At 35.4% G+C, this 25,389-nt stretch overlaps 1 long non-coding RNA gene across 1 annotated transcript; it reads left to right on the plus strand.

Moving 5' to 3' along the window:
• Window positions 1-3,174: 3,174 nt before the first annotated feature.
• On the plus strand, window positions 3,175-23,731 carry LOC135969916 (uncharacterized). Its single transcript, XR_010585274.1, has 3 exons — window positions 3,175-3,485; window positions 21,255-21,357; window positions 23,609-23,731. It is a non-coding gene; the product is annotated as an uncharacterized lncRNA (long non-coding RNA).
• The last annotated feature ends 1,658 nt before the right edge of the window (window positions 23,732-25,389 follow it).

Raw genomic sequence — 25,389 nt, forward strand, 5'->3', positions numbered from 1 at the left:
CTATTTGCTTCATTCGTCACAAGTGAGATTCTTTGAAGGCACATGTTGAAAGATGTTTATTATGAACCGATACCTGTGAAGCGAAGAGGAGGAAGCAGGATTGTGCAGAGAAAGAAGTTCAAGATCTGTGCAGGCTCAGCAAACCTCAGCCAACTTAGTGGGAAGCTCAAAAGTGAGATTTCTCATCCCAGAGTCCCGGTTTGGTTGGGATGGCCAGGCCTTTATATCCCTGCTTCATTTAGTCACTTCATGTAAGCCGCCCTGGGAAGGATGTGACTTCGGCCAAGGCTGTAGCTGAGGCAGTGCCTGAAGGAAGTAGCTACAGAGCCCTGTGATTCTATCGTTAGAGCATAGACAGAGCATATCCATGGACCACCAATTGTTGACCTATAGAGTGTTATATATGTATTGAATATGCCTAGTCAGGCTACATCAATTACATTCCCTAGCTAAATATTAGATCTTTATTTTTCTATCGTTTGCACATCGTGTCCTCCTCGCCACCCTGTCTCTTACCTTTCAGTGTCAAAACCAAAATATGCTAAATTATTCCCTAAGTCACATCAGGAAATTTGACTCTCATAGTTCAAGAAAGGGACATACAGTCCGCCCTTTATATCTGTGAGTGCCTCATCCATGGATTCTGCCAATTGCTGACCAAAAATATTTTGGAAAAAATTTTTATAAAATTCCAGAAAACAGAACTTGAATTTGCTGTGTGCTGAGTAGGACACTGAATCCATGTGATAAAGCAATGTTGGGCATTGCATTAGCAATTATAAGTAACCTGGCGATGATTTGAAATATTCAGAAGGGTGTTTATAGGTCATATGCAAGTACAACACCGTTTTATAAAAGGGAGTTGAGCATCCACAAATTTTGGTAGGTGTAGGAGTTCTGAAATGAATCTCTCATGGATACTGAGAGACAACTGTGTTCTCATAACACAGAGGTTACTTTGGATTCAGCAATTAAGTAATCAGAGTCAGACATATGAACAAACCTGGACAGAAAACATGAAACCAGGACACTATATGGACCTATAATGTCAGATACTCAGGGTCAGCTTAGAGCAGATGTGTGTTAAAACAAACAAACAAAAAGTTCCTCGGTTTGATTGGAATGACTAAGAAACCCCTATTCCATAATAAGCTGTACATAAGTTATGAAGAAGTAAGTTCTGAAAGTGTAATTAAGCATGGAGATTTGGGACAGCTGATAAAAGAGAACAACTTGATGGAGGTTAGTACAGTTGCCTTGACCTCTTTCCTGGTGGCACTTTTGGAAGGAGATGACTTTTGCCTCCCATGTGTCATAAAAGAGGGCATAGAGCATAAAAAATATAATATAGAAATGAGAGTAATATGTATAAAGAAATCCAACCTGTGCCAGACCTGAAGTAACTTGACCAGGAAAATGTCAGAAATAAGACTGGGACGTAAAAGGTGAGCAAAGCTCTGAGACTGGGATGTAAAAGGTGAGCAAAGCTCTGAGGATAAAGGTTTGTATCTGTGCTCACCTTGGTTCTCTCCACAACCTTGCATATATCAGGGCATCAATAAATATTTATGAGAAGAAGTTACAAGGAAAGTAGAAAAGGTAACTAAGTTCACAAGGAAGTGGAGGTAGCACTGATTGCGCTTGCTAGTGACTATTCAGGTACGCGGCAGCGCCCATCTGCTATACTGATGCTCGATGGTGGATTGGACAGCAAACGTGGGAGGCAAAAGTCATCTCCTTCCAAAAGTGTCTCCAGGAAAGAGGCCAAGGCAACTGTGCCAGGACTACTCCTAACCTCCATCAGCAGGCTCACCAGGATATTGAGTTTCCTAATTTAACAAGAAGGCTTCTGCAAATGTATAGAGAGATGATTGAGCTACATTTTATGGTTTAAAATAAACATTGAATATTTCTAATAAAAAATGAATTCATATAATGTGTGTTATACAACCTTGACCATTTGTGTTTACTATGCATTTGCTTAAACATGCCAGAACAGAAATATTTTCTGTAAACACTTAATAACAGAATATTTTTGAATTGACCTGAATTTTCAGTGAATCAAATATGAGTAATATATGCATTTTTTTAAAGATTCAAATGTTTTATTTAGCTCTAATTATTTAGGCAGAATAAACTTGAAAGTAACACTTTAATACACTAATTTTCTGTTTTGAATTACAAATTCCTTGCTTACTAATAGCAAATAATTTGAAACATAATTATGTAATAATTGCCTTAAATTTGTACTTTGTTTTTCCTGTGTCATCAGAGACTTGATGCTATTATGGCATTCTGTAACTAAAGTTCAATATTTTACTTTGACAGAAAACTCATGTTAATCCTCTTCCTAAAACATCTTTCCATATACACAAATTTTCTTTCCTTCCCCTTGTTTTGTCCTTTTATTCTCTCAGATTCTGTTTCTCTCTCTCTCTTATGCAAACACACACAGCTCACAGACACACAAAGTCATTTTCTTACTATGTAGTAGACGGAGTACTCATTTTAATTCCAGGACATAGTCTATTGTATTACTCAGGGTTTTCTAAAGGTGCAGAAGTAATAGGATAGATGTGTATATGAAGGGGAGTTTATTGAGGAGTGCTGACTCACACAATCACAAGCTGAAGTCCCACAATAGGCCACCTGCAAGCTGAGGAGCAAGAAAACCAGTCCAAGTCCAAAAACCTCAAAAGTAGGGAAACCAACAGTGCAGCCTTCAGTCTGTGACTGAAGGCCTGAAAGCCCCTGGCAAACCACTGGTGTAAGTCCAAGAATCCAAAAGCTGAAGAACTTGGAGTCTGATGTTTGAGGGTGGGAAGCATCCAGCATAGGAGAAAGGTAAAGGCCAGAAGACTCAGAAACTCAAGTCCTTCCACATTCTTCTGCCTGCTTTATTCTAGCCACACCGGCAGCTGATTAGATGATTCCCACCCAGATTGAAGGTGGGTCTGCCTCTCCTAGTCCGCTGACTCAAATGTTAATCTCCTTTGGCAACACTCTCATAGACACACCCAGGAATAATCATTTGCATCCTTTAATCCAATCAAGTTGACGCTTAGTATTAACCATCACACCTATTAATAACATTGGGTGCATGTATCACATGCACAATGTTTACTAAAGGCTTTGATTTAATCCCATCAAGTCCTCACAGTAATTCCAGGGGCAAACATTATTGTTCTTTTTTCACAGATGAGGAAAATGAAGCCCAGAGTGTTCCAGTGATGGGCTCTGATTCGCTCAGCTTCAAGTCTGCCAGACTCCAATGCACAGGCTCAATCAGGTGCAACTACTGTTTTCTTGTCTATGAAATACTGAATATTTTTAGAGGAAGGGAAGAAATAGAGACAACACTTCTGCCTTGTGGCCTGGTGGTGTACACACGTCTCTCCATTCTAGAGTCTGCTCAATTCTACCTAATACCCAACAGTGCATTAAAAACGACCATGGATGAACTCAAGAAACATCAGAGTTTTCAGGTAAGTGACACCTAGTCAATACAACATGACATTTTGGGGAGAATTCATCGTAAGATGAGATGGAATAAGGTAAAAACATAAAAGTTAACAAAACTATAAAAGAAGACAGGGCACATTTTATTTAAAAAATTTTAATTTTAAAATTTTATTTAAAAAAGAAAATGCTAAAAAATATTGATTTCTATCTTACCTTTGCTAAACAGTCTATAACTTGTATATCTTAAAGATAAGAATGAAGGATTCTGAACTAAGGCAAGATTATTAACATGATTTTTCATACAAGAAAGTAAAGCATTTTCTTAAATCAAGTAGAATACTGTATTTTTCAAATATAAATAACACCTGCCAAAGGATATTTATATTCTGCATTTTTTTTAACAGTCTAAATTAGTTAGTTGAATTCTTCTAGCCTTATCTATAAGCTGGGGATAATAGTTAGAGTCTTACTAAGGATAGGGGCAAATTAAATGAGATAATATATGAAAGAACTCAGCACTACACAAGTCACTGGTAGCATTTATTGGTATATACTATAAATGATATATAGTATTTGCAGAATTTATTATAAATTACAGAATTAAGTTTTGGGCTTAGTTCTAATTACACATAGATGTAACTGTAAATTACATTCCAGATTTCTGCAAACATAAATGGACAAAACTCTTGCAATTATTTTGATATATAATCTATTTCTACCCTAGTCAGACTTGGTATTTGTCTTTCTGGGTCATGCTGGAATATGATTCTCATTGAGGACAGAATAACAAGAAGACCTTGAGAATAAGCTTCCATTTGTGAGCCCCAAGGTGAGGTTATATATAGTACAGGATCTTCCAGTAGGGGAAGACTGGTCTCAGAAACAAAAGAGGAGCCTGCTTCCACTGGCAAGAGAGATTCAGGGTGACTTGGGGTTGAAGATTCTCAGCTTAATTTGTGTCTAATCCCATGAAATCTTTTCAATTATGAGGATCCCATTCTTTCCCAAGCAATATCCTAACGTTTACATGAGATAATTGATGAGGCTGCAAATTCGACTTCTGTTATACTTTTGCAACCCACTCGATTAAAATGTATGTCTGATTTTAATTAAGACCAGGCCTGTAGCTATAAAGAATAAGGGTTTATTTTAGGACTGCTATAGAATTTCTACAGTTATCTGACTCTAATTTGAGCTGTGACTGGGCTGAGCTTGTTGTTTTGTTTCTGTAAATAACCCAGTGCACTCCTTGGAATCATCCTGACTACAGTTAACAGTTGAGAGAAGCAGTCGCTTGGTGCCCCAAGGAACTTGCTTCATTAACATAAAACAGAGGCAGTAATGTGATTAATCATGATGGCACTCGATAATGTGGATAAGCTGCATCCATTTGCCACTTGTAAGGAGCTCAGTACTGTGTTCTCTACTAAAGACATGACCAAACCAATTTCAAACCTCCATCTTTGAAGGGTTCTATTTTTGAGTCCTCACTCCTGGTACCAATGTCTTTTTCAGCTGGGGAGGTCCAATAAGGAGAGATACACCACCACATCAGTTATTTTAACAGGAAGAATTTAACATAAAGAATTGTTAACTAAAGGTTGAAAAAATAAAAAAGGCTAAAGCAACCACCAAAGTAACATCTAGGTAATAACAGCAAGAAGTATTCGACAACCTTAGGACTTAGTGACAAAGGGAAGAGTTTAAAATTATTAAAAGTTAGAAGCATGAATGAGTCTCTCCATCTATGAAATTCACATATCTGAGGAAGAGATACTGGTTGGATTTAGCTGTAGTCTCTGAGGGAATGTCATGAGCCTTATTTTAGGAGTATTAGAAAAACTGCAAACCAGTATCAACTGCTGCCACTGGAACTATCTGCCATTTCCAGGGCGGTGAAGCCTTCCTGAATTAACAACAGGAACAGGAAACAAAAAGAATTTGAAATGAAATAGCAAGGGGTGTGTATCTTTTTGATTCTTCCAGCCTTTTGGTCTTTTTAAATATTCCTTATTGTCAGAATCTAATAGGGAGCTAGTTGGCAAAGCAAGAGTATGGTTTGCCAAGTCCTAGCCCTAGTATCACAGAACAGATGATGCGTTTGGATCTAGAAAAATAACTGGTAAAAGGAATTTGACTTTTAGTGTAAAAAAATGAGATACATATTGTATATACAAGAAAGAATGAATGTGTCTTTCACTTATGATTTATTAAATTAGTTGTATGATTTACAAAGTTTTAGAACAGTATTAATTTGAGTTCTAACAGAAAAATTACTATTTGTAATTTATTTCACAATGTAGGAAATTGTATATGGAAAGCTTCAGTATAAATATATGACCATGGTAATGGGTTACAACATGAACTCCCTTTCTGAGACAAAATGAGAAAAGGGTATAATACTTTAAGAAGAGTATTCTCACACAGAGTAAAGGTTAAACAAGAATGCATAAGAAGTCTCCTTGTGTCTTCTCTCTACTTCACACATTCATTCTACAGGGTATTTTTATTTTTCAAATCTTGCTAAAACATTTTAATTTTCCTCTGTTGTGCGGGGAGTCATATGTTTTCTTTTTCTTCTTGTGTAAAGTAAAATCTTCTCTGCTTATAAGGAAATGAATGATTTAACCCTTCCATATCTGCCTTCAGACACTTCCTCTCTTAGCTCCGCTTTCGTTCTGATAGAATAAAAACTAGGGTGGAGTCATTATTCTCACTGCCCTTGTTTTCATTTGCTTTTGTTTCTTCTAGATTTCTGATGCATGGAATGCCACCTTCTATTACTAGTCTTATGCAGATATTATGTACTTTTGAAGGCCCAGCCCGAATTTTTTTTTTTGGCTGACCTGATTATCCATTATGTATTTGATATTCATACATAACAGAGTATAATATTGGGATAATAAATTGTTTTTGTTTTCAATATGTTACCTTTGCCCCAACTCAAACTTTTTCTAGTTTCTTAGTATTTGTTGACCCCAGATAAAATATTAGATGACACTGTCTCTCCAGGCTCTCACTAAAAGCCTGAACTCATTGTAGGTTACCAAAATGGGTGGACTGGATGAGCTGGGTGAGCTGATTGGCAGGACTCTGAGGAGAAAGCAAGACTCAGAGGAGGAGGGTAAATGAGAGTCCTACAGAAGCTAAACCACAGGTTTTCACGTGTCCTATGCTTGGGGGGATGGCCCCGATGCTTGGGGGGATGGCCCCGAAGCAGCAAAGCCATTTGCTGAGAGATTACTTCATACTGTCTTGGTGATAGAACCTAGGCTTTGTGGAAAAAGCAACTGAGTCAAGGCAAGCTTTCCTTGTAACAAGTGACAGGGAAAGAAGGACAAGGTATAACACATACACTTCTGATGTATTCTTCTCTCTAGTATTAGGAACTGGATTGAATAAGTTAATTGATACTTCAGACATCTTCCACTCCCTAAATTATGACACTGGAATACTACTATTTATATACCACTTTTGTTTCTTTAAAAATTTTTTTTTAATTATAGATGTCATACAATGAGCAGAAATGTTTATAGGTTATGTTTGGCTATAATTTCAGGTGAATGATGCAATAATAATCTCCTTAGGTCCTAATTTCTGACACTTTTCGAATATTTTGTTACTTTTTGGAGGATGTGGGAGCATAAATAATTTGCTATGTATTTAGGGTGAACATAATAATTGTAATTGGAGGAAATTCATTTTATTGCTATCATTTTTGATTTGATTCTGGAAAATAGCATTTTGCTTTTTATTTGGCAAATAAAATCTTTTATGAATTTTTAATGAGATACATATGGAGATAGTTCATCAAAGGTTTATTTCTCTATGGCCATATTTCATGTAAAATACAAATGCCAAAATGTCATTTACAGAGCTTTTGTTCAGGAACAGGAATAAACTGACAGACTTTCAGCCACACAAATGAAGTGCATTTTTATTGGCCGCATTTCAGATAATGGCAAGGTTATAACATTGTTGACAGGGATTCTTCACCCATCTGTTAAAACTCCTTCATGCTGCTGGGTGTTAATAAGCAAGTCTTTTAACGTCAACAATACCAAAAATTAAAACATTTCACCTTGTGTTTCATTTTTGCCGTTATTCTTATATGAATGTATTTTTTACATGTAAAATCATTACTCGTTTACTGTTTGATAGGCTTTACCCCAACATTGAGTAATTATCAACTACAATCACTAGAATTCATATATAAATATTTAATCATTTAGATCCACTTACAGGAAAGTTTTTCTCTCCCATGATCAAGTTTACATAGTAAAATAAAGATGCTAATGGTTTTGTTTTAAAAACAAAATAAAATCATGATTATAAGGAAAATAAAATATAAACTAAAAATGTTAGGTATTAAGAGATAACACTTCCCATAAATATAGTTAAAGAATAGGGTATACAACAGGAAACAAACAATTAAAAACTTTAAAAATAGATTTGTGTTTCATTTTTACTATTTCCAGAGCTCACATTTTTTTTGTGTAGATTCGTTTCTGTCTGCATTCATATTCCTTCTGCCTGAAGATCTCCCTATAACATTTCTTGTATTGTGTATCAACTGGCAATGAATTTTCTCAGCTTTTGTCAGAAAAACTGTTTGTGTTACTTTCATTTTGTTAAGCTATTTCTACTTGTTAGAGAATTATGGGTTGACAGGTTTTTTTTTTCCATTCAGTACTTTAAACAAGTCAATTCATTTAAACAAGTCATTTCCTGAAGAAATATGCATTATATATGCAATATAGGCCTACTATAATTCTCTCTCCCATTTTTCTTTTTTTCTTTTTCTTTCTTTTTCTTTTTTCTTTCTTTTTTTGGGGGAGGGGGACAAAGTCTTGCTCTGTCACCCAGGTTGGAGTTCAGTGGCATGGTCATGGCTCACTGCAGCCTTAACCTCCTAGGCTCAAGGGATTCTTCCACCTCAGGCTCCTGAGTAGCTGGGACCACAGGCATACACCGTCACACCTGTGTAATTTGTTTAATTTTTTTTTTCACTTTTGATAGGGACAGGGACTCTACAGACAGTTTGCTCAGGCTGATCTCAAACTCCGGGGCTTATGTGATCTTCCTACTTCAGCCTCTCCAAATGCTTGGATTACAAGTGTGAGCCACCATGCCCAGCTATATTTTTTATCTTTGTTTTTCTGTATGTAATGTGTCTGTCTTAGTTTGTTTTGTGTTGCTATGACAGAATGCCACAGACTGAATAATTTATAAAGAATGGAGATTTATTTTCTCATAGTTTTGAAGTCCAGGATCAATGTGCCAGCAACTGGCATCTGGTGAGGTCCTTCTTGTTGCATCCTCACATGACAGAAGAAAGAAGGGCAAAATGAGATGAACTCTGTGTCTTCATATGGCAGGAGAGCAGAAGCAGAAGACAAAAAATCCACTCCTGTAAGCCCTTTTTATTAAAGGCATTTATCTATTTATAGTGGTGGAAACTACATGATTTAAACACCTTCCATTAGGCCCCGCCTTTCAACACTGTTGCATTGGGAATTAGGTTTTCAACACATGCATTTTAGAGAGGACAAAAACATTCATACCATGAATTCATACCAATGTCCTTTTTCTCCTCTGGCTGCCTTTAAAATTGTGGGGTTTTTTTGGGGGGAGGGGGTTTAGCAATTTAAAAATATGTCTGTTTGTGAATGTGTATGTATTTAACATTCATCTTACTTAGGGTCTTTGGGCTTCTTGTACCCTTGATTTGATATATTTCACTATTTTGGATATTTTGAGCCATACATTTTTTCTTTTTCATGTATTTTTTGCCCTTTCATCTATATCTTATCCTTCAGTTACTCCAATGAAATCTATGTCAGAGTGCTTGACATATGTATATGTCTTTATATATATGATATATATCCTATATATATGTGTGTATATATCTATCAAATATATATGATATCATATATATATATCCCCCACGGTCTTGGGCAGCCCCTTCCCTGTGGCTTTGCAGGGTACAACTTACCTCTTAGCTGCTTTCACGGGCTGGAGTTAAGTGTCTGTGGCTTTTCCAGGGACGCAGCACAAGCTATTGGTGGTTAGCATTCTTGGGTCTGGAGAATGGTGGCCTTCTCACAGCTCCACTTAGCAGTTCCACAGTGGGGACTCTGTGTGGGGGTTCTGCCCCACATTTCCTTTCCATACGGCTCTAGCAGAGGTTCTCCATGAGGGCTCCACCCCTGCAGCACATCTTTGCCTGGACATCCAGGAGTTTCCATTCCTCCTTTGAAATCTAGGGAGAGGTTCCCAAACTTCAATTCTTTACTTTTGTGCACTCTCAGGCCCAACACTCTGTGTAAGTCACCAAGACTTGGGGTTTGCACCCTTTGAAGCAATGCCCTGAACTCTGTGTTGGCTCCTTTTGGCCAAGGCTGGGCACCAATGCAAGGCACCAAGTCTGAGACTACACACAGCAGAAAGGCCATGGGGTTGGTCCATGAAACCATTTTTTTCTCGTAGGCCTTCCAGCTAATGATGGATGGGGCTGCCATGAAGGTCTCTGACATGTCTTGGAGACATTTTCCCCATTATCTTGGCAATTACCATTTGGCTGCTCATTCCTTATGGACATTTCTGCAGCTGGCTTGAATTTCTTCTCAGAAAATTGGTTTTTCTCTTCTGTTGAATCATCAGGCTGCAAACTTTCCAAAATTTATTACTTCCCTTTTAAATGTAAGTTCTAATTCCAAACCATATCTTTTGTGAATACATAAAACTGATTTTTTTTTTTTTTTTGATACATAGTTTCGCACTGTCGCCCAGGCTGGAGTGCAGTGGTGCAATCTCAGCTCACTGCAACCTCTGCCTCCTGGGTTCAAGCGATTCTCCTGCCTCAGCCTCCCAAGTAGCTGGGACTACAGGTACACGCCAGCATGCCCAGCTAATTTTTGTATTTTTAGTAGAGATGGGGTTTCACAATGTTGACCAGGATGGTCTTGATCTCTTGACTTCGTGATCTGCCCACCTCAGCCTCCTAAAGTGCTGGGATTACAGGCATGAGCCACTGGTGCCCAGCAAAGCAGAATGTTTCTAAGAGCACCCAAGTCACCTGTTGAATGCTTTGTTGCTTAGAAATTTCTTCCACCAGATATCCTAAATCATCTCTCTCAAGTTCAAAGCTTCACTGATCTCTAGGACTGGGAGAAAATGCTGCCAGTCTTTTTTGTAAAGCATAGCAAAAATCATCTTTGCTCCAGTTCCCAGTAAGTTCCTTCTCTCCACCTGAGATCACCTCAGCGTGGACTTTTTGGTCAAAACCGTTCAACAAGTCTCTAGGAAGTTCCAAATTTTCCCACATCTTCCTGTCTTCCGAGCCCTCCAAGTCTCTAAGAAGTTCCAAACTTTCCTACATTTTCTTGTCTCCTTCCACGTCCTCCAAACTATTCCAACCTCTGCCTGTTACCCATTTTTGGGTATCTTCCACATTTTTGAGTATCTTAATAGCAGTGCCCCACTTTACTGGTGCCATTTTACTGTATTAGTCCATTTTCATACTGCTATGAAGAAATACCCAAGACTGGGTAATTTGTAAAGAAAAAGAGGTTTAATGGACTCACAGTTCCACATGGCTGAGGAAGCCTCAGAATCACAGCATAAGACCAAATAGGAGCAAAGAAACATCTCACATGGTGGCAGGTAAGAGAGTGTGTTCCGGGCAACTGCCCTTTATATAACCACCAGATCTCATGAAACATATTCACTATCACAAGAACAACATAGGAAAACCTGCCCCCGTGATTCAGTTACCTCCCACAACAACATGTGGGGATTATGAGAGCAGCAATTCAAGATGAGATTTGGATGGGGAGACAGCCAAACCATGTCATAGAGTGTATGTATGTACTTATATAAATTTAGATAGTATCATTACATACCTAGCATCTAAGGTATAGCCTATTGCTCCTAGGCTACAAACCTGTACAGATGTTACTGTACTGAATACTATAGGCAGTTGTAACAGGCTAAATGTTATAATAAAATTACATTGTACTTTAAATGTAAGGCTAAAATAACATGTTAGGCTAAAATGTTATAATAAAATTACATTGTACTTTAAGAAATCCCTATGTTTTCCATAAATTCTTCAAGAGCTCCTTAAATTTTGTCTAAATGTATTTATGAAAGTGGATACCAACATATTAAGTAATAATGAAAAATTCTGGACATGAGGGTGACAGACAATTTCTCTTATTTTTCTCTTTTTTTCTGTTCTGTGACTCAATTTCTCAATTTATATCCCTTCAGGGAAGTTAGTTTCTCTTGTCAATGGAGTGTGTGTGTGTGTGTGTGTGTGTTTAATAAGTCAATGTGAGGGTGAATTAAGCTCCATATGAGTCCTCAGTCATTATGGCAAAAAATCGTTCTAAGACTAGGCAAGTCTTAGAGCTCAACACTCTTCTACTTAAGTAGAAATATATGAAGAATATTTAGAATGATAATAAAAATAACAACTAAGAAACATTGTAGACTTATATGTCAAGATCATTATATAGATTATTTCTCTGGATATTCTGACAACCTCTTTGGGAGGTGCTATTAATTATCACATGATAGCTATCTCTGCTGGTGGCTCCATTTTCTCCATGTCAAGTTTAACATCACATTTTCTCTCAGTGACCCATAGCTAAGGTGCCCATTGTCTAGTTCTTATAGGCATCAACATGGACATTTCATATGATGTTCTGCTCCTCCAAGGAGTTTCTCTCAGACTCTGATCTCCATGAATGTTGTAGAAACTCTGACTTTCTCTCAGTTCTCAGATATTTCTCTGCTTTTCAAGTGTATGGCTGAGACCATCTTCAGTACCATTATACAACACATTTGTATTTTCTATCTTTAAAAATCAGACATAAAATTACCCAGGATCTTAACAGTGGGGTAGTATACTCCACTTACCAAGTTTATTTTTTCTCATAGAAACAGGCAAAATGCTATTGATTACCCCCATGTATAAGAACTGTCTAGATTTCTGAAGCACAAAGTCCTGATAGTTCACCAGGATTGGCATGGAGACAGGTACAGGGAGAGCAGCTTTTTCCTTTTTTTGCATGAAAAGTGACCTTGGAGAAAACAGCACTCCTTTATACTCTCAGAAGTAAACTTACAACCAATATTTTGGGATGAAGTGGAGTGAGATGAGAATCAAGACACATTCAAGTGTACATTGAATTCAGTGCCTCACCTGAAAACAAAATGCTGTCTTATTTTCCTTGTAGGTGTTTCCTAATAGATAGGTTTTCACAGTGGGCTTCAAGCAAGGAAGTGTCCACAGCTCATGTAACAGAACTAGCTGGATGTGAAGTGTCTTTTGCAGTCTAGTAACTTTATAATTTAGTTGTTTATAAGTTAGAAAGTTTCATTTCCAAAAATTAGAATAGATTATATTCATTCCAAAAATTGTCTCTTTGTGGAAATATATCATATGAACTCAGCCCTGTGCTGCTTATAAAGATTAATGCTTATCCTCAAACTGACAGCCAATATTCCTATCATTTTCCTCTAAGTCTGTCTCTCATGGCAAATCATAAATAAATACATATCAAACTTATCTTTCACCCACAGATAACAACTATTGTGAAAATAGCATTTTGAATACTTATAATGATTTTATAAGTAAGCTTTTTAAATTTAGTAGGGAGAAACATCAAAAGCAAATCTCGTGTGTATGAATTAGAAACAAAATAACAGATTTTTATTTCATAGCATGCTTAACACAAGTGGAACATGTGCATCAGACATTAAGTTGATATTCGAGACTTTTGCTTATATTTTTGTGATAAGAAATTTGTTTAGGAGGAGGCAACACACATTTTATATTACAATGAGAAAAAGTCTCATCTCAAGCGATTGATTTATAAAAAGATCTTGAGCTTTGTGAAGCATCAACCAACTATACAGTATCAATAAGCTAAGAATTCTAGCCTTAGAAATTGTTCAGTTCTTCAGGGTGTAGGATAAAAATTCTTGCTTATATTATTCCTGAAGACATTTTTAAAAGATGTTAACATGCATTTTATTGAGATAATACTTGAGTAAATGACAATAAGTTTTTAGGATTTGAGGTTCTATTTCTGCTAAGCTGTTGGTCAATAAAATCATAGATTGGATTTTAATGATTTATCATTCTTGACTTTGGAGTAATAAAAATTAATAAATTACATATAAAACAAATATACCTTAACATTCTATAGGAAAACTATTATAAGAAAGAAATCATTTCAATTCTGCCTATGTAAGTTTTCTCTGAATACTTAATTTTAAATTTTTTTTGTAATTTTTATTAATATATGTGCATAAAGGTATGACTGATGATAAGCCAGAAATCTCCAAAGTTTTCATATTCTTTTTCTTTACTTAACATCTTTTTTCTATTCTGCAAATTATTTTATATTTAGTTAAAAATCTACATTTTTTTAAATTAATGCATTAACAGAAGAGTAATATGTCATTGATATGGAAGTAATTCTTATCTGCTTAGAGTCACTGTTTATCCTTCAGATAAAACAAAAATAAAAAGCAAAAAATACCAAAATGACAAGAAAAATATTACTTTAGGCAAAAATCTATTTACATACAATAGATGTGCATTACTTGTTTAAGCTTACGAAAGAATAAGCACTGTTTAGTGACCAGATTTAAATTTGAGGATTCTCATGTGATCCTCCCTTATAGAGAACATATACAATGTCCTCCATACACACACTTAAATAGATACACACAAATATGCATACATACATATACACTGTATGCTTCGTGGGTCCCATCTTTGCTCTGTGTCAAATTAGAAACATGAATATCTGTCATCCAAAAACAATTGCAAATCTCATGCAAGTTATTTTATAGTCTCTCAAAAAAATGAAAGTGGAAAATTTTGCTCAAAATGTACTTCAAAAAATTTTCATCTATGCTCTTTCTCTTTCCAGTTTTTCCTGTTCTTTCAAATGACCAAGAATGGCCATAATCAAAAAAATTTTTTAAAAAGTAGATGTTGGCGTGGATGCAGTGAACAGGGAACACTTCTACACTGCTGTTGGGAATGCAAACTAGTACAACCACTATGGAAAACAGTGTGGAGATTCCTCAAAGAACTAAAAGTAGATCTACCATAGAGCCAGCAATTACACTACTTGGTATCTACCCAGAGGAAAAGAAGTCATTATACAAAAAAGATACTTGACACACATTTATAGCAGCACAATTCACATTTGCAAAAATGTGGAACCAAACCAAATACCCATCAATCAACAAGTGGATAAAGAAACTGTGACACACACACACACACACACACACACACACACACACACAAAATGGAATACTACTCAGCCATAAAAGGGAATAAATTAATGGCATTTGCAATGACCTGGATGAGATTGGAGACTATTATTCTAAGTAACTCAGGAATGGAAAACCAAACATTGGATGTTCTCATAAGTGGGAACTAGGCTATGGGGATGCAAAGGCATAAGAATAACACAGTGGACTTTGGGGACTCAGAGGGAAAGGGTGGGAAAGGGCTGAGGGACACAAGACTACAAATAGGGTGCAGTGTATACTGCTCAGGTGATGGGTGCATCAAAATCTCACAAATCATCACTAAAGAACTTACCTATTTAACCAAACACCACTTGTTCCCCAATAATGTATAGAAATAAGTTAAACAACAACATCAACAAATTCAAATGACCATGAGTAAAATGGGGACATAATAGGACTTATGTAATAATGTCATGAAGATTTTGAAAGAGAATAAATACCAAGTGTTTATAACAAAGCTTGACACATGGTAAACACCTAAAAATGTTAGCAATTAATATTATTTTATGGATCAATTAAATTTAACCCTTGCTATAACAGCATGGCCTGTTTTTTAAATTGTGGTTAAAAACAATCTGTGATTTCACAGAAAGCACTGTGGTAAGAAAATTATTCTGTTACATAGAGATAAAAATTTTTTGAAGCCTGTCCATTTTGCTGTATTTTGTATGTGCTGGGACTGAATACATTAATTATTGTATATGTCTTATTTGGTGAAGTCTCAGCTTAATTAATGTTGCATTACCGAGGTTCAAATAGGTTCATTGAGTTTCCCCTTTGCTCTTAGAAGACGAGTAATAAAGTACTTTATACAGGTAGCTCTTATCAAAAGCAAAAGGGAAAGAAGAAAAACGTAAAAATAAAGGGAGAAAAGCTGTGCCTGCATCTTGGTCTGAAGGCTTCGGGAGAGAACCATGATCTGGATTGACGCTGGGACAACACTGATTGCAGGTGGTGGCCAGTGTAGGCTCTCCTCTCACTGTAGTAGCTGTTTAGCTGCCTTACCGTGGAATGTGTTCCAAAATCATGGCATTCAGAAAGACTGTTACTATTACATTAATTTGGGGTTGGATAGATTTGATTATGTTCTTTCATTATTCACAAAGTAAAAGCCTTGAGCCACAGAGTAGCAAGCAAACACCTTTATCAGCAGCTATTTGTAAACATCCACTATCCCCATGTCTTCATCTTTTCAGGAACGTTGTGCAGTGAGTGTAAAGGGGTGAGGGGACATTGAGTGTTAAATATGGATGACCTCCTCTTCCTGTTCGGATGTTCACACACTTTCTTCCCGTGCAGTGGAAACACATTATTATCAAATATTTAAAAACTTATATTCAACTAACATTTATTCAGTAACTGTGCTTTTACACGTTTACCCTTTTAATTCTGATTCATTCATTCCTCATACTAGCAGGAAGGCATTGTTATTACCATTTAAGTGGTGTTGAAATTGAAGTTCAGGGAGGTGAAGCAACTTGCCCAAACAGTCAGAGAACACAGTTGTCTTCATTAGACTACACTGCTCTTCAGCCTGCAAAAGAGAATCAGCACATAAAAGGTCATTACTTTATCAATAGATTCAATGGGCACAGAAGACATGAATAGTCCATTCAGTTGCATCTCTTGTGTAGACTTAAGGGCTTAACTTATGATTACTAAATAATATCCTTTTGCATAATTTCAATAGAATATATGCTTCAATTCCTAAAACTTCTGTATATATTTGACTTTTTATTTATTGAATTTACTTTAGGAAAGCTCAATATTTTAAAATGACAAATGATACTGAAATATGTAAAGTCTTTTAGAACTTGTATTTAGAAATCACTTTTTTCAAGTTCTTAAAATGCTGCTTTACATTATTTAAGATAAAAGCAATACAAAATAATTTTATAAGGTTAAAAACAAATAATTTGTGTGATGAACAATAAAAATTATCTTCTATTACCTCCTCCAAAAAGACCCCAGATACTGCAAATGTTAGCATTTTGTTACGCATACTTAGCAGAGTAAGAGCCAACAGGTGGGATTTTGATGCATATTTACTATTCTCAAGCATGCTTATTCCTCCCAATAATATTTCTAAAGAGTTGTCCATAACATTCTGCTCTATTTATTTTATTGATTACTTACATTTAAATTTTAGTGGTAGATTACACTTTAAAAAATCAAGCTGATATTTATTTTTGATATTTGCAGCTTTTTGCCAATACATTAAATGCAATGATGAAAAACAGATGAGAAGATCCTTTGGAAAGTCTGGGTGAATATGTATCAGGAGAAGTACTGGGCAAAGTATATATGCTGTTAAAATTTATAGAGCTAATGTCAAATTGCCCTCCAGAAAAACATAAAAAATATATACCACAATCAAAAAAACATAAAAGCATCTGTTTCCAATCGATTCTGCCTTAGTCTGTTTTGTTGTTGATATAACAGGATACCACAGACTGGGTAACTTATAAACAACAGACACATTTGGCTCATGGTTCTGGAGGCTGGAAAGTCCAAGGCCTAGGGCCTCACCTAGTGAGGGTCTTCTTGTGGTATCATCCCATGGTGAAAGGCAGAAGGGCACAAGAGTATCCACAAGAGAGCAAGAGGGGTTTGAATTTGCTTTCATAACAAACTCATTCTTCAGATAACTAATGCACTTCCCGAATAATGACATTAATCGACTCATAAGGGCAGAATCTTCATAATCTAGTCACCTCTTAAAGGTCTCACCTCTCAACACTGTTGCATTGGGGATTAAATTTTCAACACAAGATCTTTGGGAGACCTATTCAAGCCATAGCACCCACCACCAACAAAATGTTAATAAACATGACATACACACATATATATTTTTCAACTGGAGAACTGAAAAAAAAAGATAGATCTGACTTTTATTTTACATTGCTTCAATTATGCAGTGGGACGTTCAGATCCTTGATGGCCATTTGCTGTTGTTACTGTTTTCTCAAACAATCTTGTGTTTTGTAAATTGTCTACTAATATTGTCTATTTCTTTATTGTGTATGTTTTTGTTTAATTAATAAAATTATCTTATTTTCTGCCATAGGTGCTAATTTTTCCCCAGACTTGTTCTTTGCTTGATTTTTTTCATTCAGAATACTTTTTATTATTGCTTTTAAGCTTTCAATTAAAAAATAATTTTGGTTTCTAGAGTATTGGTCAAACTTAGAAAAGTTTTCCTCACTTAAAGATTTTAAAAAGTGTAGTTAACACATACTATATTTTGATACTTGATGTGATTTTAATGTGCTTTCTGTCTTGAAATTGGTAGTAGGTGCTCCCATGTGAAGCATGTTCAGTGATTTTTGCTAACTATTGACAGCTAGGTCACGATGCTGATGCCACAGAGTCACTTGAAGCATCTGCTGGTGTCATCTCAATATGCCCAGCAGACATATTCTTCTTATTTTTTCCCCCTTCTGCCTTTCTCATGTCTTTTTGCCCTGACTGTTTTAATGAACATCTCCAAACAAAGGGAGTAAAAGACAATATTTAGTCCCTTTAAATCCCCTATTGATTAACAAATTGAGGACATTCTTCTAATGCCAGTGATTCTCAGGACTGCTGGTTGCTGTTTTTATTACTGATCATTATTTTTTTATATCCTACTTTTAAAAAACTTCTTGGAGAATAATGTAACTAGATAATTTACTGTCAAAATTTACTTATCAGGATGAAAGGGAGTAATAAAATAATTAAAAAGCATTAACTGATCACCAGGATAAACTGAGTATATGATCAGCCTACCATGTGTGGTTTTAGCCATTATAATCGGTTGTAATCTGATTATAATGCTGGATGCAAGAAATGAGTGAATAGCTTACATTCTAACCTAGCATGGAAAGAAGTCTCAAAGTGAAAGTATTATTTCCCTTTATTTTTTCCTTCTGTCCCAAACTACAGTTCACTTATCTTTTCATCTTCCTTTATCTCCACATGTTGGAATTCATATACTTCAGTTCCAAATACTGAGCTTACTGATTCAGCTATGGTATTGATTTGTTGCCAAATAATACTTTGAAATTGGACTCAGCAACTCTATATTTGAAGTGCTAAAGAGCCAGTGGTGACCAGCTGTTATACCATGAACAAAGGCAACATGCTGAGCTAAGCTTCGTACTAGAATTAATTGAATTTTGGATTTGAAAGAGTCGAAGATTATCTTTAAGACTATTTTTTATATTAATGATTAAACAAAACCTGAAACAAAGAGAAATATAAATGAGTTGCTAAAGATGACCGATTCAGTTATTTGCAAATTTATGTGATATTAAAAATACAGAAAACATGTATAGAATCCAGGGAACAATAATGTATAGATAGTATACATAACCCTCCACACATCTAGTAAAAGGATTGTGCTGAGTTGCACTAATTAATTGATGCTTTCCTCTTGTTTTCCCTATTCTCTAGTTTTGGAGCTTCTATAATTCAATTTTTGGTTCTCTTATTTCTATACTTCCCTTGTCTTTCTTTTTCTTCCTTTCTCTTCCTTTCCCCCCTCCCATTTTCCCCAAATCTATACCATCCAGTAGATTTCCTTGACTTTACTTCCTATTTTTATTTATTTTACTTGTTTTGATTAAGTTTTTGTTTCCAAGGACTTCTTTTTTATTGTTTGAATGATTATAAATAATTTTTTAATAAGTGCCATATTTTCTAAGAATATAAAATGTTTTATTTCCAAGTTTTCCTCTTCCTCTTTTTTCTTCCATGGCATTCTATCTTTCATTTATGAGGCTTTCCTCAGATGTCTGAAAACTATTGTTTGTGTAAGGGCAAATTCAGATTAAAACAAGAGACTTAATTCTCCCTGTTTAAAAGAAGTAAAAAGACACCCCTACTCCTTCTGCATGTATTTTAGAAAACTTGTAATTGTAAGTTCTCTGTCTCTTTGAAATGTATGCAAATATTTTTAAAAGCTAAATAAGCCTATTGTCACCTTTCTGCCTCTCTTCCAACCGTAATCATCAAGAAAGGCATCCCTATTTCCATTGGAGCTGAATTTGGGCAGACGCCCTGCTCCAAGTGGCAAAACTACTTCCTGTCGTGAAGACATGAGAAGCTTATTTTTTCCTTTGAATAAATCATTTAGCTAACACAGATGGTCACCACAATTACCAAGTGAATTTAGGATAAACTATGTGTGACAAATGGTGCTGTCAAGTCCTCTTACTTCATGGCCAGTCATTGTTTATCCTGAGACTATGCATGCGCTGGGTCGTCTCTGATTACCTATCTGAAAGGAAGACGATATAAAATCTATGAGCGGATTGCCTCTGATGCACACATATTATGGTTTTATTATTCAATAATAAACTTCTTTTTTTCTCTCTCTTTTGTCTTTGTGGAGAAGTTATCTGGGCTAGAAAAATATTTTGTTTTTAATTATTTTTCCCCAACACTTCTGTGCTCCTGTGTAGGAGTGTTGGAACAAGGTTACAAGCAAAAGCTCTGAGTGCCTGGTGAGGCTGGGGCGTTCTGAGCTTCCTTATTTATTTATATATTTCATGGTGAGCTGCCTATTGAGAAACAGTTGATGCCATTTAAAAATATATTTTCTTGGCTGGGCGCGGTGGCTCACGCCTGTAATCACAGCACTTTGGGAGGCCGAGACGGGTGGATCACGAGGTCAGGAGATCGAGACCATCCTGACTAACACGGTGAAACCCCGTCTCTACTAAAAATACAAAAATTAGCTGGGCGTGGTGGTGGGCGCCTGTAGTCCCAGCTACTCGGGAGGCTGAGGCAGGAGAATGGCGTGAACCCGGGAGGCGGAGCTTGCAGTGAGTGGAGATCGTACCACTGCACTCCAGCCTGGGCGACAGATCGAGACTCTGTCTCAAAAAAAAATATATATATATATTTTCTTTAAAGCATATTGTGGAAAAATTTAGAATATTTCAAATTTAGGATTTGAAAATATAACTTATGAGCAACACTGAAAGCCAGAAGATTCTATTAAGGATACTGTAAGCAAAACTTTTCAAAGTCTGGAGGAAATTGATTTCCAATGGAATTTTTTTTTTTTTTTTTTTTTTTTTTGTGCCAGCCAAGTGAAAGTGAAAAAGAAAGATGTTTTCAGAGATTATGAAATGTCAAAAATTTACTTCCTACATGCTCTTTCTCCCTAAACTGTTGAAGTATGTGTTTTACTCAAAAAGAGTACAAACCAGAAAACGAAGAAAGGGGGGGCAAACACATGAGGGAAAGGGAAGGAATCCAAATGGTAATGATGGAGAATGATTGCTGTGCTCCAGGGCAGCCAATACAGATCAGATTGTTTAAGGTATCTCATCAGAACCCTTCTTCTCTCCTGAATGAATGCATGGGCAGGGAGAACACTGATGATTCTGATTAGGTGTGCAGTGAAGGTTGTGTGTGTCTGAGAAATAATTTCTTCTTTGTTTCTTATTCTCTCACTGTAGCTCAGGCTGGAGGGCAGTGGAGCGAGCTCAACTTACTGCCACCTCTGCTTCCCGGGTTCAAGAGATTCTTCTGCCTCAGCCTCAGTAGTAGCTGGGATTACAGGTGTGTGCCACCACGTCCGGCTAATTTTTGTATTTTTAGTAGAAATGGGGGTTTCCCCATATTGGCCAGGGTGATCTCGAACTCTTGATCTCAAGTAATCCACTCACCTCGGTCTCCCAAAGTGCTGGGATTGCCGGTGTGAGCCACTGCGCTCCGCCAAGAAACAATTTCTTTAATAAAAAATTACGTTTCTAAAACAAATGGTTTGTTATAATAAAACAAAAAAAAGTTTCTAAAACAAATGGTTTAAATTAATCTTGGAGAAAAGGAATATGGGGGACATTTGCCTTTCACTCTTTTCCTTTTTAAATTTTCCTTTAGAATTCTGTACCATGTGTTTTTAACACTTATGCAAAAATGCGTAATATGCAAATATTTTCCAAAAAGGTTACTTTAAATTGTTGGGATGCCTAGATACCTACTTGCATTAAAATAAAAATCATAGGCAGATCACCAACCACTTTTGCTTCTCACATATCGTTACCAGTTTGCTAAGAATTTGGCATACTTATTCAATTTTACAGATGGGCAATTAAGGCTTAGAGATATTTAGATAACTTATTCTGGTTCAAGACTTGAATCCATGACCTCTAACAACGGGCAGTTGAACTAAATGATCACTAAGACTTTCTCCAATACATTTCAACAATATTTCAATATTCCACAAGTCTGTATTAGTTATTTCATTTAAAGTTCTTTCATTTAAAGTTATTGGGTTTCATTTCCTAATCTGAAAAATAATGTCAATGTACCCAACACTTCGTGCAAAGTACAAACAAAAACATGGATGAGACCCCTTACACAAATCATTTAATTAATTCAGTTTATGAATATTAGCACATTATTAATTGTGCTGCTGTTCTTCCTATTTGGTGATATGAAGTCAAGTTTAATGGCTTTCTTGATCAAAAAATAGCTACAGACATAAGACAATGAATTCTTTCTGGACCAGGTAGGCAGGCTTTCAGATCCAAGATTGTGCAGGTGATCCGTATGTTGTTTTTTAAAATATTAACATAATTTATAGGATTTGAAGCCAGGATTAATTAAAACAGCAGTGAGAATGAGTATGGGTCCTCAAATGTTCAATAAAAAGTAATTGTTTTGACCATTAATTTGTATGACACAAAAAGCATTTCCATAGATATTTGAGATTCTGACATTAATAAGGGGGTCCTTGATTAGAATCTACCTACTCACTTTGGTGTTAGTATTAAGAATTGATTATAATTTAGAAAAATTAAAATCTAGCATATATGTGGCTGCAAAAGTCATGAGAATAAAACAAAATTGTGAAATAACTATTCAAAAACTAGATATGACATCTCTGACTGTGTTTAAAAATACTAGATTGAGGACTGATTCATCTTAGCATGGGGTGTGATGGGTTGCATTAGACATCAATAAGTTTGTCATTTTTATTTACTTGAAATGCTTGCTCTTACTTTTATTCTCAAGTTACTGTAAGTTTCTCCTACTTTAAAAAAGGCTTTTGTTTTTAATTGACATATTTAAAATATTAAAGGCTGGATGCTATGGAGCATTTTAACCAAGTTGTATGCAACTTAACTTATTGTTTCTTCAGATAAAACCTTCCATTTACCTATATTTGATTGTAATTATTTTTAAATGATTCTGAGTTTCTACATTTACTTATGCACATTGCTTTAGCAACCAAAAAGTTAAAATGTCTTAATTTACTATAAAGTAAAACTGAAATAAACTAGTCAGTTATTGAATTCTTCATGGTATGTATCTACCCAATAGTTATATATTAATTAGGTCACAGGTGGGTGGCATTAACTATAAAGATTACATTTTATTTAAAAGAAATTGCTATAATATTGAATCGGAATAAAAAGAGATAGGTAGATATTACATCCATATAAATGATGTGGATAAATTCTGTTTGGATTTATAGTTAAAAAAATATATATCATTACTTTACCTTTCTCTTTGGTCAGCATGTGCAGGTTAAAATGGAGGCGATTTAATTTTTCAATAAAATAAACTGGTAACCAGGAGAAACCTGAGTTTAAAGATTTCAATTTGTCACTCATAGAAAGATGCTTATGTGAGTGATATAGAAAACATATACAATCAGCATCTTCCTGTAAAAATGCTGTGATTATACTTTAATGCTTAATATAAATATGTTGGCACATGCATCATAAAGTACATTATGTCATTTTAAAAACAGATTTTAGCTATTTTAAAAATAATAAATCTCTTGCCCCTCTCTCTTTTCCAGATAGAGTGCCAAAGATATAATTTGAAGAGAGGAAACACAATAACACTGCATTTTTATATAAAATATGATACCTTTTGATTGGAAAAATAACCAACCAAAAAAAAAAAAAAACCCCACAATTCATGTCTCTCAAAAATAAAAGTAAGTTTATTGGAGTTAAAGAAAAGTTCCTGTGGGTAAAATTTTCCATTGAGTACTGTAAAAAGAAAATCCGGCCTTATGTCCCTACATCCTATTATATCTTTATCCTGACATTTCACTATTTAAATTGCTTTTGCATTCAGAAATATTGAGCAAACATTGCTGACACTGCAGAGTTTATCTATGTATGGCATTCATTATAGCCGCCCAATTTGGTCTCCCTTGCTTCAATAATGAAGTTTGCTGTGGTCAGTGGAAACAGACTGATTGGTTTACTGGAGAGACAACTATGTTTGGCAAGTTATACATGCAGCCTGGAAAATGTCACTGAGAAAGTGGTCAGCACTAGACAGGAATGTACCAGTTTAAATGACTAACACACACACACACACACGATTTCTTAGGAAAAAATTAAGATTATAATGAAGGATTTACGAGACAATTTGTTCTCAGCCCAAAGAAGAAGAAAAGAAAATAAGAAGGCAAAGGAAAGGAGCAGAAGGGGAAAAAACAGTAACAAAAATAACTATTGAATTTACCATTTACTGCCTGAATACAAATTATATGCTGATAACAATTAAACCTGTATTTATCACTCTGCAAAACATGCTCAGTTATTCTGGGCAACAATGATAACTTTCCTCTTCTGAATTCTTCTAGGGTAGCGGTTCTCAAAGTGTAGTCCTTAGATTAGCAACATTAACATCATCTGGGAAATCATGAAAAATGGAAAGTGTTGGGCTCTGCCTGAGACTTATTTCCAGATACTCTGGGGTGGGTTTCAAAATCTGTGTTCTGTCAAGCATGCTCAAATTTAAAGATCACTGCTGTAGGACAATGCACCTACAAATAAATGAAGCACATAATTATATGTTTGTTACTGTTTTTAATTTAATTTTTTTTACATTAGGCTAATACTAATATCCAGATAAAACATCCTGAGGGTAGGGATATTATTTTTATATATATATATATATGTTTTGTTGAAAGATTTAAGATTTTTTTGCAGGAATCATTTTTCCCCAAGCAAATCAAATCCAAATATTTAGTAATAGACTAAAATTAGAAGCACATTTACCCTAATATACTAAATAAGTCACCTCTATCTTTTTACTAACAATGAGACAACCACATCCTCCTCATAATCTACATGTTTTCTTCGAAGTAACTAATGTGGCTGTCCTGGATATTAAAAATTTCCACAAGACAGCTACAATGTTCTGTTAGTTTTCAGCCCCAAAGATGCTTTTTTTCCTTGGCCTTTTTCAGGCAGGTAGAAAGTAATTTATCCTTTCAGTGCCTGAGCCTCTTTCACAATCTGACCAGATCTATCAAGACAATTGACCTATGACTAGCCTTTTTGTCTGCTTCTCTTTCTTATTTTGAGAAATAGAATTTTTGCCATGTCTACAAGTTCTATAAAGCTTCATTTTCACAGTGGAAAGACATTCTAACATTCTATTTATATTCCTGGTCACAATTTTTCAATGTTCTTAACTGTTCATAAATTTGACTTGCCCACCAGATCTTAAGCCTACAGTTTCTTTAGAATAGTAAAGATAAAAATAGGTATTAAAGTATGATTTTTATTTTCAAATTTATGTCCAAACACAAATTTTCAATGTCTCTATTTAAATATT

The sequence above is a fragment of the Macaca fascicularis genome, chromosome 3 (genome assembly GCF_037993035.2).
Source record: "Macaca fascicularis isolate 582-1 chromosome 3, T2T-MFA8v1.1".
Taxonomy (NCBI): Eukaryota; Metazoa; Chordata; class Mammalia; order Primates; family Cercopithecidae; genus Macaca; species Macaca fascicularis.